Source organism: Papaver somniferum, chromosome 9 (assembly GCF_003573695.1).
Source record: "Papaver somniferum cultivar HN1 chromosome 9, ASM357369v1, whole genome shotgun sequence".
NCBI classification, from domain to species: domain Eukaryota; kingdom Viridiplantae; phylum Streptophyta; class Magnoliopsida; order Ranunculales; family Papaveraceae; genus Papaver; species Papaver somniferum.
This window is the reverse complement of record NC_039366.1, coordinates 203,731,089-203,746,629: the sequence shown is the minus strand read 5'-3', so window position 1 is coordinate 203,746,629 and position 15,541 is coordinate 203,731,089.

The following is a 15,541-nucleotide window of genomic DNA, read 5'->3' as shown; positions in this document are numbered from 1 at the left end:
AACAACTAATAGGGTTGCTTATAAAACAAGCGTGAGAGGGTGAAATGCTTTTAAAATGGTCAATTTTGTTAGATGTGAGCTTATATCAGATTATTAAAATTGTTGCTCAAAGACTCCGAACAACTTGAACTACTCTTTGACATGTACCTAACAATCCGTCTCACTTGGACTCAACAATTTGTAGTATTCATGAATTCACAAAAAAAATTAACACACCAAATCACCTGGTGTCATTGACTGAATAGTTAACCAACTCATTATTTTCAGTGTCACCTAAAAAGATAAATAAATAAATGATCATAGTTCTCACTCGGTTGTAATAATTATTCATCCTAATCTCCTTGTATCATCATAAGAAATTTTCTTGATCTGGCTTAAAAAATGGGGATATCCGTGACAGTTGCTGTCTTTGTACGTCTATTAGTAGTGCTGTGTGTCTTCCTCTAGGTGCTGCGGCTCGCAATTTAAACGACCATATTACTATCAATGGTAACATACGACATTTCACCTATGTCTCATGGTTGTTTGATGATCAATTCTTCTTCCATATATGGGTCCAGATCATAATTAATCCTTTTTATTTGGCAAGAAATAAGATAAATTTGTGTTCTTTTTGTTATTTGTTACAATAATTCTTTAAAGACCGACATTTTAAACTCCTTAAAAATTGTTTCCGATGTGGAGACCCACGTGGAGCTGCCACATCAGCCTATAATGAAAAACACATTTTTATGTTCTGAATCAGTATATTTATGTCTGAGTGTTCATATTATGTTAAGCTTCTTCTGCTCTGCTGCGATTGAATATACAAAACTTTGAATTTTAAACTTTCTTTTCGTCAATTATTAGTACTCAAAAAGCTTTGAATTTACAATGGAAACTTGCTTCATTAAAGTCCCCTATCAAAACATGCTTGGACAGTGAAGACGAACCTCCTTGATGAGCTGAGATATGCTTACCATGTTGAACACGTTCGAGAAGTCAATAAGCAATATTGACATCGTGTCCGAGTGACATTTCAACTCCAGTAGGCCATTTACAGCGTGAAAAATACTCTCCCCCACCAGGCACACCAACACCGAAATGGTAATCACCTAAATAGGAAGTCATATCCTTACCGACATAGAAATCCGTCACTTTAGAGACCAATCTACGCCAAACCGTGTCAACTTCTATGGGCCTAAGATTACCACCAGGCTTAAATAACAGTGTTACGCAGCAGCAATGAACTCGCCTAAACCTTCGGGGCATTTTCCAGCCAACCAAAGGTTGACAACCCCTGTAATATAAGCGAGTAAATCGTATGGAACAACACCTGCAGCCTCACTCATCACATCAACTAAATGTGGTGCCCGTAGTCCATCTCGTCCGCATGATGTACCCTTAGGAAAGCTCTTAATAGCTCCCAGAACTGCACAATAATCCAATGTAATGGGTCCGCTATAATATCATCACAGGGGACAACATGAGGAGGCGTTGCTGGGTGCTTATCTTGCAATTCAGAGTAATTTTGTTCATTACATGGAGCCACTCCACTTGAAGAAAGCACTCGAATTACGGCAGAAAAATGGCCAGAGCTCATTTTCTTTCGGCAAGCTGTCATATTAGTCATACCCTGCCTCTTCTCATCTTTCTGCTTAGACACACTACGAACAGGAAGCTGCAGCATCTTGTCAACCAGTAAAAAGAAACCGTTAAGCTCTTTCCAAACTATTAAAGCTTGGTTGATAGCAGCTACTTGTACACGTTTCATTTTGCCTGATTTCGCCTCCGCTGAACTTCTCGGCCTGTAAAGTGCTAATGTGCAGATGGGAAGCAGAATTAGCTGCAGCCAAGCAGTCTCATTAGTTAGATTAACGAGGACCTTGTCGAGGCAGGCTTTCAACGATCTCGAAAACAATACCCGACACTGATGGGGAATACTTGTTACAGTCGTAAACTTCCTTTGAAACACGGTATTAAGCAAGTCTGTATAAAGAGAACCAAACGACTCTACTACAGCAACACCATCCCCTTCCAAAACATCACAAACTGCATCACTCGGAGTACCCATACGGACAACACTTACCTCGACAGGCTGAGCTCATGAAAAAGAAAATCCGCACCTACTCCGTTGAATGTCCCTGCAACAACGTCTCCATGACTGCCACTTCGTTTCCTTTGCACGACATCTTCCAGGCATGTAGATGCATACATCTAAATCATAGCCACATCCATAGGAAGCTACGAACCTTCTCCCAGGCATGACGTATATGTTGATGTTTTTCAATCAACTCTCTGCAAGATACCTTGTTCGCGTCAGAAACAAGGTTTCTATCATATAAATGCGGCAAAAAATATCCTTTGACATAACCCCTGCTGTTGACCCCATCGCGACAACTATCAAAGCTCTTGAATGTGCAATGACAGAAACCGTTATCAGATGTTGCCTCTTCTGTGAAGGGGGTGATGAAGATGGTGGTAAAGGCAACATGGAACAGGGGGTTATTGATAGCCGGTAAATATTCAATGTATTAATGACTTATGAATATTTTTTGAAAAATGTTTCAGTTGTCTTCTGTTTATTTTGTTAAAATCAATATCACATTGAATTTCATATCTAGTTATTTTCGCAAGAATTTATGGTTTTATTTTCTTATAACTTAAAAAAAAATTATTTAATGTGATTGCCGCTTTAACAACCTCGTTTTGTGAAGGGGGATCTATTGTAGAAATTTCATCATTTTCTTTTCCTTTTTTATCAGTTCCCATAATGCTCTCAATTATTTCTTTATCAGTCAACATTTGCATAACTTTATTTTCTTCCGAAAATTCCGGCACATCTTGACGTTCATTGAATTGCGATAATCCTGCTTTTCGATCAAACTTTGCAAATAATGCGTGATTTCACCGTCTAACTATTGAACTGAATTGTTCTAAACTTGCATTATCTATTGCTTGAAATTTACAATGAAGCAAAATGGGGGATTGAAGTGTGCTTTGAAAAATTTAATATTCTACAATATTTAGATTTTTTTTGATAATCAGTTTCTCTTTAGGTTAATGAGATATTAATTATTATATAAATTATTAATTTATCAATTAATTAATATCTTGTTTAATTAATAAATTCTGGTGGTCCCAACATCATTAATTTATAGAGTTTTTACTGTATATGGTTTTATTTGACGCTGGTGTGCAGCTTCTCATCAAATATTTGCCTAACCACTTGAGATAAAATCATCCTGAATTCCTTTTCATAAATTCCATTATCTTTGGAGACTGATACACTATTAGTTTATAAACGTTACAACATATCAACCAAATGTTTCCCTTTTGATTATAAATATGCGCCAATGTAACTTCAGTATTGGACTGAACGACAAATTTTGATGTTGCAGATTAAGGTACACCTGGTGTGCAAAAACAAAGATACATTTATGGAGGCTAATTGGTGCATTGCTACGCTGCTTTTGAAGGAAGACTTTCTTCAAAATTATTTTAGTTTGTTACTCCCACATTTATTAGGTTCTGTAATCGTAATAGTAAATTGGCAGGCACATCGCGCGTGCATATCATATTAATATAAATGAAAGAGACAGAAAAACACTTCCATCTGAGAAGCTTGTAATAAGTGATTAAAACATCGCAAAGTCGCCCAAATTAGCTGATAGTTTAATGCGAGCATATGCGTAAGTTTTCAACTTGGATGAAAGCTTATTAAAAACAACAACTTGGCAATAAGATTTCACCTTCAATACCGAATTTAACCTTGGACACATGCAACTGATAATCTTATCAACTTAATTAGCATTAAAAAAATCGATGGAAATTTGTATGAACATGGTTCACTCATTCAGATGAGCTTATAAAGAACACTTTGTTTGTGAATACTAGTAATTAGTAACATGATGAGATCTTCGTCTACTCTTCTGTATGTGTCCCTCTGTATTTTCTTTGTTCTATTTCCCAACCATTCCCAATCAAAACCAATCTACATGAAGAAATCATCACCAGTTTTGATTAATTTTGGAGATTCCAATTCGGATATCGGTGGGGTGCTTGCTGGCAACGGTCTTCCAATAGGTTTGCCCCATGGTATTACATTTTTCCACAGGGGTACCGGTCGGTTAGGCAATGGACGCCGGCCTAATTATCGACTTCCTCTGTAAGTATGGTTTTATGTTTCTTTTTTCATTTATCCAGGATCATATTACCATCAACAAAATGTAGTTCTTGTCATATGTTGTTCTTGATTTGAGATCTCAATGTAAGTTAAAGTTTAATCAATACCATATACATTTGCTAGTTAAATTTAATTTACATTGAAATCTCAAATCAAGATATAATCTCTTTCATTAGTTGGTTTTATGTACCAAGTTCTCTTTCTTACTTTCATACCTGAAAACCTTCTTTTTCTGGGTTTATAATCGTGTCTTAATCTTGCATATCGTCTTAGTATTTTATTTCTGCTTAACTTTAGATCTTTTACTCCTTTATGTAAGATGCATTTTGCATCTTAAGCATATTAGATATAAGCATCTCTAGGTCGCATCCTTGTCAAAGTTCACAATAAGTTCTAACTTGTTTGTTGAAGTGTAATCTCTCCGAATACAGAGTGCTTTTGATCTAGTTGTATTTAAATTTGTTCCTTATAGTGCGTTCTAATCGTGCCTATTTTTTAAAAGTTTTCTTTAAAGCTTAGCATTTTCATTCTTGAGTTCGTATCCACATTGTGTGTCTTGTATGTTTTTGTAGCAGCCATCATATCCTAATCACATGTCAGTTTTTTAGCATTTATTTTAGTCTTCATTAATAGGTTTTCTTTGTATAGTTTCTCTCCTAACTTGATTTGACCCGTAGTTTTCCTTTTTGGTTGAACTTCACTCTTACATGTTTCTATTTCATTAACATTTTCTGACTGCTTCCATCGGTGAATTTCTCATATTTTCATCTTAGCCTTTATCTTCGCCGTTCATTCTATCAGCTATTTCAGTTATTAGAATCCTTTACCATCTTCAATCTATTTTTCCTCATTCTCAACAATGTTACTAAACTCTTTTTAGATCTCACAAGCCACATATCTGTGCTGAACCTATTCCTTTTATCCCTTATCTCTCCAACCTATACAAACCCAGAATCTTTTTAGATGAGTTTTCCAAAGCCCATTAGCAAACCCATCTATATACTATTTATATCACCCTTTGGTTTTAATCGACATCTTTCCAAACCTCTCATCCAGATCACCTTTATCTCAACTGCGCTTTCAACTCCTCTTCGCATCCACTTCTATTCCCAACATTTAAACATGAAAATTTTGGCATGGAATTGCTAGCGAACCAATAACCCAACCACACTACAACACTGAAAAGATATAATCTCTTTACACAAGCCCAATATCCCATTCCTTTTAGAATATTTAGTTAATGAAAGACATATGTCAAGACTTGCTCAATCCCTTCAATTTGAAAACCTAACCATAGTCCCCAAAATTGTCCGAAGAGGATGACTTTGTCTCATGTGGAAAAACCTAAACATTCGAATGCTAACTCAATCCTTGAGTTTCATCCATATCCTTATCAATCCCCCAGATCCAGCACAACCATGGCTGTGCACAAGCATTTACGGTCCTCCTCATCTAGCTGCATGATCTGATTTTTGGCAGTACTTTCCAATAACTTTCCCCAACATAAGAAACTCAACCTCATGGATGTTGATAGGGGACTTTCATGAAGTAACATACCAATCAGGGAATAAAGGAGGAAGAAAAGTCAACAATTGCGAAACTCAACCTTTCCTCATAATGATTGATCAAATGGGATTCATCGACCTAGGATTTCGTGGGGATACATACACCTGGACAAAAAAATCATCAGGGTCAAGACAACATATTATAAAAATTTGCTAGTTAAATTTTTTTTACGTACCACCTTCTCTTTCTTACTTTCATACCTGAAAACCTTTTATCTTCGAGTTTTTTCTGCAACCATAAAAGTCCAATCACAAAATTTGCCATGATTTTTTCCGATCTAATTAGCTAAAGCTTTTATCTTTCGGGCCAAGTCAAGATGTAATCTTTGCAAATTTACCGAGTGCAGATATGATGTGTTCATAGTCAAAATATTTTTTCCGCTCTGGTGTTGTTGCGTGTTTCAGTGTTCCTAGATTTTATCCCCAAATATAACAATTGCATTAGATTCAATCTTGAAGAGAAAGTCTGCTAAATCTTTTTATTGCTGGAGTGATCAAATGATTCAATTGATTTCTACTAATTTCTATGGATCGGTGAAGTTTTATCCTTCTCTTATTGGGATTTTTGAATTTTTCATCAGATTTACCAGTCAAACCGCTTTCAGCATCTGAAATCAACTTCCCAAATTCAAGGTATTTCTGATCATCTGTTTTTTCTGAGATCATCACCCCACTTTGGATAGTCCGGGAGTTTTTTATTCAGGTTAGTGATTCAAGCCACATATCTGTGCTGAACCTATTCCTTTTATCCCTTATCTCTCCGACCTATACAAACCCAGAATATTTTTGGATGATTTTTTCAAAAGCCCATTAGCAAACCCGTCTATATACTATTTATATAACCCTTCGGTTTTAATCGGAATCTTTCCAAACCTCTCATCCTGATCAACTTTATCTTAATTGTGCTTTCAACTCCTCTCCCATCCAGTTCCATTCCCAACTTTTAAACATGAAATTTTTTGCCTAGAATTGCCAGGGAACCAATAACCCAACCATACTAAAACACTTAAAAGATATAATCTCTTTACACAATCCCAATATCCCCTTCTTTCAAAAACTTTAGCTAATGAAAGACATATGTCAGGACTTGTTCAATCCCTTTAATTCAAAACCTAACCACAGTCCCCAAAATTATCCAAAGAGGAGGACTTTGTCTCATGTAGAAAGACCGAAACATTCAAGTGCTAACTCAATCCCAGTGTTTCATACATATCCTTGTAAATCCCCCAGCTCCAGCACAACCATGGCTCTGCACAAACATTTACGGTCCTCCACATCCAGCTGCAAGATCTAATTTTTGGAATTACTTCCCAACAACTTTCCCCAACATAAGAAACTCAACCTCCTGGGTGTTGATAGGGGACTTTAATGAAGTAACACACCAATCATAGAAGAAAGGAGGAAGACAAGTCAACTATAGCGAGACTCAGCCTTTCCTCATAATGATTTATCAAATATTATTTATCGACCTAGGATTTCGTGGGGATCCATACACCTGGAAGAAAAATAATCAGGGTCAAGACAACATATTATAAAGATTGGAATGAGCACTTGCAACCCCATATTATCGCACAACAGATCCTCAGGATACCGTCACTTGTCTCCCGAGGATAGTGTCTGATCACGCCCACATCCTTTGACACACCAAAGCAATTGAATGTCAGGTACAAAAAAAATACAAGTTTGAACATATTTGGTTGATGCACCCTCATATCAAGTAAGTTGTAACATCTGTATGGACTCAACAAAGTGACACTGAACCTTCACTGGACCTTCAGCTAAAGCTAATCATCACTGGACAGACTCTTATGGATTGGAACAAGGACACCTTTGGGTATCTTTTAAAATTAGTACGCAATTTAAAAACATAAATTCAGAGGTCACAACATCATTGCACCATTCACACTGCGCGAGAAATTATTATATTGGCTAAATCAGAAAAAAAAGAGCTAAGTAATCAACACCCAACCTTACTCCAATTTCATGCCACATATTAGCAACAAAGATCCATAATACAAAATTGCTCCAAGTATGAGATAATAATACAAACTTCTTCCACACCAAAGGAACCATACACCGAAGTCGCAACAACATTCAAAAATTACAAGATCCTTAAAACAACTCGGTTTCCGATAAAGATCAAGTAATTCAAATATCCTGGACCATTTTAAAGATCAATGCACAGCTCTGAGAACAATAATAGATGAAGATTTATTTGAGGAAATAATGCCAAGATTAACAACTACACAATATGAACTGAATTTGATCTTGGAGATGATATTGGTGGTATTCAAATGAATCTAATAATGAATTAGATAATGCTGATGAGAATCGATGATTTGAAAGTGATAGATAGAACTAAATCTGCTGTCAGATTGAATCTGAAAAGGAGATTAATGATTGAGATTGCTGCAATATTTGAGTTCAGAGAGTTTGAGTAAGGATAGTAGAGATGGATTGGAGGATTGGACAACAAATTATGTGAAATGTTAGTTTGAAATTGATTTAGGATTTTGAATTTTGTGGTTTGAAAAGTGGTGAAGAATTTGGATTCGAAATGCAGGAGAAAAAGGGTTTCATTGATTCTAAAGTTAAGAAAAGTGGAGAATAAGATAATGTTCAAGGATTTGAAGTTTTGTGACGGTGAAATTAGAGTTTTAACGGAATTTGTGGGACCAATTTGAATTGCAGAAGAAGAGACAAGGGTTCTGGCTGAGATGTAGATGTTGGTATGAGCTGTTGGAAGACACGATGATGGTCTGTAGTTGATTGTTGTTGTTAATGGTGGATTTTATCTTCTCAAAGCTGAGATGAACAAGGGATAGGAGATGTAAGTGATTTTGGTATTCTAGAATGATTAGGATAGATGGGTTTGGTTCATATTTAATGGAAGGGTATGATGATTGCTTGAAGTTGCAGCTGGTGCTGAGTGATTTCAGTTAGAGGAGCCATAACAGAAGAAAGATTTAAGTATATTACTATAATAAGTTTTAAGTATCTTTATTAACTGAACTCTTTATTCAGTTGAAGTAGCATTATCATTGACTTGTTTTCGTAGTTATCTTTTCGCTAATCTATCAAGTTGAACTAGCATGGGCATTAATTGTATGGCGTTGCAGTCTGGTCTTCAGCTCTCTTGATAAAATTGTCAGCGTGTTAATACATCTTTTACCTAGTGAGTTTGTATGGCGAGGCTGCCGAATTATAATGTTAACTTGATAGATTCTACAAGCAATGTGTTTCCAGTTATATGGACTTGTAGTCGTAGGTAGCATCCTTCTTTAGTCATCAAGCTAAACTATTGTTCAATGGATCATTTTTGCGAGATTGCGATCAAGTGCATAGAAGTATAATCCGTGATTTGTTATTTTTGTTTGTTTTGTCACTCATAATTGGAAGCAAGAGCATTTGCAGTACCACATTATGATAGTTGCTAGTTACAAGCATACTCTGCATTTGAGTGGAAGTTCGAGATACAGTTTCCTTGGTCATTTTTTTATTGCTACTGTTTAAATTCCAGGAATAAACATAATAAATTTTCGTGATAGGTATTTAATGTAAAGGTGAATGGAATTCTCAAATATTCTCATTGATTTGTTAGAGAATTAGGCATGGCCTTATATACATAGAGTTACAAAAGATTACAAAAGATGTCGACATACATTGTAAAGAAAGATGTCGACATTCGGCGTAAAAGAAATAAGAAAATATTGCAAAGTAAACAAGAATATGTTACAAATATACTTTAAATCCCAATACCCCCCCCCCCCCCCCCCCCCCCCCCCCCCCCTCAAGTTGGAGCATGTAGATTTGAAATGCCCAACTTGGCAAGAAGAGATTGAAAATGTTGACGATACAAGGCTTTGGTAAGAATATCAGCAAGCTGTACAGTAGTATGAACGTACACAGGAGAAATAGTACCTTTGAGAATCTCATCAGGTACGAAATGACAATATATTTCAATGTGTTTCGTACGTTCATGAAAAACCGGATTGCTTGCAACATGTAGAGCAGCTTGACTGTCAAAATGAAGAGATACAGGCACAACATGCTCAACACCAAGACTCCGAAGAAAATTCTTCAACCAAATGATTTCACAAGTAGCTGAGGCCATGGCACGATATTCTGCTTTCGCAGAGGAGCGAGAAACAGTTGCTTGTTTCTTTGTTTTCCAAGAGATAGGAGAGTTCCCAAGGAATACAAAATAAGCAGTAAGAGAACGTATACTAATTGGACAACTAGCCCAATCTGCATCACAATAAATATCAAGAACTAGAGTGGAATCATCACGAAGTAATATACCTTGGCCGGGACTGGATTTTAAATAACGAACAACTCTCAAAGCCGCATCCCATTGAGATTGCTTTGTATGCTTCATAAATTGAGATAATATATGAACCGCATAAGAAAGCTCGGGGAGAGTAATGGTAAGATAAATTAGACGCCCCACCAGTCGTCTATAACGAGCAGGATATGTCATAGGTGTGTCTGATGCAAGAGCTAAGCGATGATTTTCTTCCATTGGAATACTAGCTGGTTTAGAACCCATAAGACCTGTTTCAGACAATATATCAAGAGCATATTTGCGTTGACAGAGAAAAATTCCTTTCGAACTTCTAGCTACTTCAATGCCAAGAAAATACTTCAATTTTCCCAAGTCCTTCATATGAAAACAATCACCAAGATATGATTTCAGTTTGCAAATATCATTGCTATTATTCCCAGCAATTACAAGATCATCCACATAAACAAGGATATTCGATGTGACACCCTTTTTACGATAAACAAATAATGAATGATCAAATTTGCTTGCGGAAAAACCATATGCATGCAAGGTTGTGGCTAACTTGGCATACCAACATCTAGGGGCCTGTTGAAAACCATACAGAGACTTACGTAGCCTACATACCTTACCAGTCACGCCATTACTAAATCCGGGAGGAGGGCGCATATATACCTCTTCATCCAAATCACCATGAAGAAAAGCATTATGAACGTCCATTTGAACTAGCTACCAATTCTGAATAGTAGCAACAGTTAAAAAAGTATGCACAATAACCATTTTTATAGTAGAAGCAAAAGTCTCACTAAAGTCTACTCCCTCTTGTTGATGATTACCGAAGACAACCGGACGTGCCTTGTATCGTTCAACAATACCATCAGAACGACGCTTGATTCGAAATACCCACATGCATCCAATAGCAAATTTTCCCGGAGGTAAGTATTCAATTGTCCAAGTTCCATTAGCATCAAGGGCTTCAATTTCTTCCTCCATCGCTTTTCTCCAGCGAGGATCATTCATTGCTTCCTTAAAGGATATAGGCTCCTTATCTGACGAAAGCGCTGCAAGAAAATGTTGATGCGCAACAGAAAAAGTGTTACAATTTACATAATGTATTATAGGATACGTAGTACTTGAGGAACATATTGGTATGTGTGAAGTGGAAGGGGGAACCAAATTCGTGTTAGTCTTCGGCTCTACATTTTTCCATTTTACAAGTTCTTTGTGTCGGACATTTTCGAATGTGGTACGTTTTCCACGACCAAAATTTGCATCAACAATTTCCGTGATTTCTGAATTATCAGTAGCATTAAACAAAATACTTCCATAGCATCTTCCAGGACACTTTCTTGTTCTACCAAACTTCCACTGGAAAGATCTCCCAAGACAGACAAATTTTCAATAGGTTTGTCTGAAGGTGCATCATAAACCAACGTGCTATCTGGAAGTATGAGAGAATCTGGAGACCCTTGCTGCAACTGTTCTGGGACTGCTGACTGTGTATAGTCCTCAAAAGAATCTTTACAGTTCACGGTATTATGTAAGTCACCAAATTCTGCTGGATATAATGAGTGAAGACGATTCATTTCGTCGGGATTAGCTAGGGGATAAACATCTTCCACAAATTTAACATCACGAGACTGAAAATAATCCCCCGTCGCAAGGTCAAATAGATACCATCCTTTCTTCCCAAAAGGATATCCGAGAAAGAGATACCGACGGCTTCGACTATCAAATTTATCACAAGTATTAATATTCTTCGCATAACATAAACATCCAAAAACTCTAAGTAGATCGAGATTAGGAGCACGACCATAAAGCATTTCAAAAGGTGTCTTAAAATTAAGTACACGAGAGGGAGTGCGATTAATCAGATATTCAGCGGTTAGAACACATTTACCCCAGAAATCAATAGGTAAACAATCTTAAAAACGCAAAGCACGAGCAACATTAAGAATATGACGATGTTTACGTTCTAATCTATCAATTTGATGAGGTGTTTTAACCATGGATGTCTGGTGAATTATCCCATTCGTAGAAAAATAAGTACCAAGACCCTTAAATTCTGTCCCATTATCACTTCGAAAAACTTTTACTCTTTTGGTGAATTGACGATCAACCAAGGTGAAAAATTTTATTAATAAACGTGGAACCTCGTCCTTTGTTTTCATCAAATATACCCACACACATCTAGAAAAATTATCCACAATAGTTAAAAAATACCGAGAATTGCAAGCACGATTTGCACGATAAGGACCCCAAACGTCACAATGAATTAAATCAAACAAATCATCTGCTTTATTTTCACTTAACGGAAAAATACTACGAGTTTGTTTAGCCTGATAACAAATATCACACGCTTTAACCTCCATCTTATTATTATTACTACGACAAACCTGAGGTAGCATCTCCATTACTTGTCGAGAAGGGTGTCCGAGCCATTTGTGCCATAAATCTGCCATGTCTTTCCCATGAACAACATTAACACGAGTTGGTTCCCTCATCGGCAAATGATAGAGCCCGCCGATAAGTTCACCCATACCAATCTTCATCCTAAAGACAAGGTCCTATACAACATAGTAAGAAAATGTAAATTGTATGCTTAACTTTCGAAACGAGAGAAGTTGCGAGATAGAGAGTAAATTACAAGTGAATGAAGATACGAATAACACATTTTTCAAAACCAAAGAATCGGCTAAAGTAACTTCCCTTATTCTGGTGGCCTCTATAGTAGCAGCATTAGGCAACCCAACGTGAATAGGAGTTATGGCACGAGAGAAATCAAAGAGATTTTCATCACAAAAAACGTGATTCGAAGCACCAGTGTCAACAATCCAAGTGTAAACTCCCTTACCATTTAGTCGAATAGGATTGGTAGACATTTCATCCAAGAAAGCATTCACTTTAGGTGTAGCAACTGTAGAAGAGGTATTCAAACTTTGTTTTCCACGACCTGTGCCTTGCGGTCGTCTAGGTTCATGGCCAGGTGGATAATCATGTTTCTCCCAGCAACGTTCCTCAAGATGTCCATGATAACCGTAAAAACTGCACTTCAAAGGTGATCGGCCAGATTTCGGAACTTGTGGCATACTACCACTAACAACAAAGGCCATTGGAGATGCTGCCTCAGTCTTTCGTTCGATATAAAGGTGAACCTCTTCCTCTTGTAAAATTCTTGAATACACAGAGTGAACAGATGGCAATGGCTCGATGATAAAATATTGGAACGTGCATTAGCATAATAAGATTCAAGACCCATTAAAAATTCACGCACCTGATCTGCTTCACGTCTTGTACGAAGGATTTGATTCAAACCACATTTGCAACCGGAACAAGAACAAGAAGGCAAAGCATCAAAGTCATTGATATCATCCCATAATTTCTTTAGTCGTCCATAATAAGCCATAATCGACTCACCAGATTTTTGTTTACAAGCAGGAACATCAGACTTTAATTGAAAGATTTTAATACCGTTTCCAACAGAAAAATGTGAACGAATATCTTCCCATAACTCATACGACGTATCACGATAAGAAATAGTAGAACGAATATTCGGATCAATAGTAAATCCATGCTACAATCATATAGTTAACCGTCCACCAATCTTCAAGATAATTAGAATCAGTTGTAGGTTTAAGTATTTTACCATTGATGAAACCGAGTTTGCGTTTTGCCCCCAAAGAAACCCTAATCGCTTTAGCCCATTCTTCGTAGTTGGATCCCTTAAGAACAACGTGTGTGATGACTGTCCATGGATTATCATTCGAAGCTACAACATACAAAGGATTGGAATAACGTGAAGAAGCTGATGGTAGGATCTCTGTATCTGAAGGAGGTGTTTCCATCGTTATAAAAAGATTTGGAAAAGAAAAAAATTCGGGCTCTAATATACCATACTGTAAAGGTGAATGGAATTCTCAAGTCTTCTCATTGATTTGTTAGAGAATTAGGCATGGCCTTATATACAGAGAGTTACAAAATATTACAAAAGATTTCGACATACATTGTAAAGAAAGATGTTGACATTCGGCGTAAAAGAAGTAAGAAAATATTGCAAAGTAAACAAGAATATGTTACAAATATACTTTAAATCCCAATTTATGTATCGTTTCCTTGGAGTTTGAAACTTGTGACAGTAGCATCAGAATGATCGCAGAGGCCTGTAATTTTACACTGAACTGAGTCATTTGTTTCTACATTTTGCTTTAGAGTTTTATAAGTTCTTATTCAATATTAAGAGTGTGCCTTCTTGGAAAAGCCGTCATAGTGGAGACAGGGAAGACATCATAGTGGAAATCGTGGTAAGATAGTACCTGAACTTCTGTAATCAAGTTTATTTTATTACTTGATTGTAATTCATACCCACATCATAATCCCTTTGTTTGTTGTATGATTTTGAAATTTTGATGAAAAAAATTGTGAGTTGAAACGTGGTTCTGGTTCCCTGCATTGTGTAATTTAAAAAACATGCATGTGGTTTTACTCATTTATGAAACCTTAGGTTTATCTAACTGCTAAAAAAATTGCTTGATCATTAGCTCAATTCCGCAAAACATTAGAGAGACGATGCCTGGAGTAAACAACCTGTATGTTGCTTTTGATGAATGATTGTGCCTTAGAGCGTCTCAGTCTCTTTCTAGGTTTGGCATATAAATGATTGGTTTTACTTCTCTTCGTTTAACTGGTTACTACTTAAAGAAGGTAGATAATGAACTGATCGCAAATGATCAACATAAGTACATATCCCATAACCATCTCTCAAGTCTTATTAAGTGAATTATGGAGTTTAATTTGAAAAATGATGTCCCCTGTAGGTTCTTACTTCCATTGGGAATTTCTGCATATGCTCCATAGCCGTGGGAATGCTCCTTGAAATCATCGTTATATTTCCTATCCAGCACCGATCATAACGAACTGCAATCAATAACCTTCTTGTTCTCTTAATTGGAGGAATACCGATAGCTATGCCCACCATTTTATCGATTACCCTTGCAATTGGAATAAATTGTTTTAAGTTCATATACATTTGTTGTATCGATCAAGGGTGTTATTACGAAACGGATGACTGCGATAGAAGAAATGGCAGGAATAGATGTCCTCTACAGTGATAAAACTGGAACCCTGACCCTGAATCGCCTCACTGTCGATCAAAGCCTTATTGAGGTACGTACATTAGCTAGATAGATAACAAGTGCGTGTCAGAAACATGATTTTAGAGATGTCCTAATGAATTTTTTTATGAATATGCATTCTTTGTAGGTTTTTAACAAAAACATGGACAAACACAATGTTGTGCTGCTTGCATGCAGCTAGAGCCTCGAGACTTGAAAATCAAGACGCCATCGACACGACCATTATTAACATGCTTGATGACCCAAATGAGGTAATTAGAAACTTTTAGAGCATTGCTCGGTCGAACTCGCATGCATTTCTATCTGAAGCATGTTTGTGAATGTCAGTGATCAAAACTATAAGTCTTGATTTCTAGCCTATTTATAAATGTCTCGGACTAAGACATGGATAGTGTAG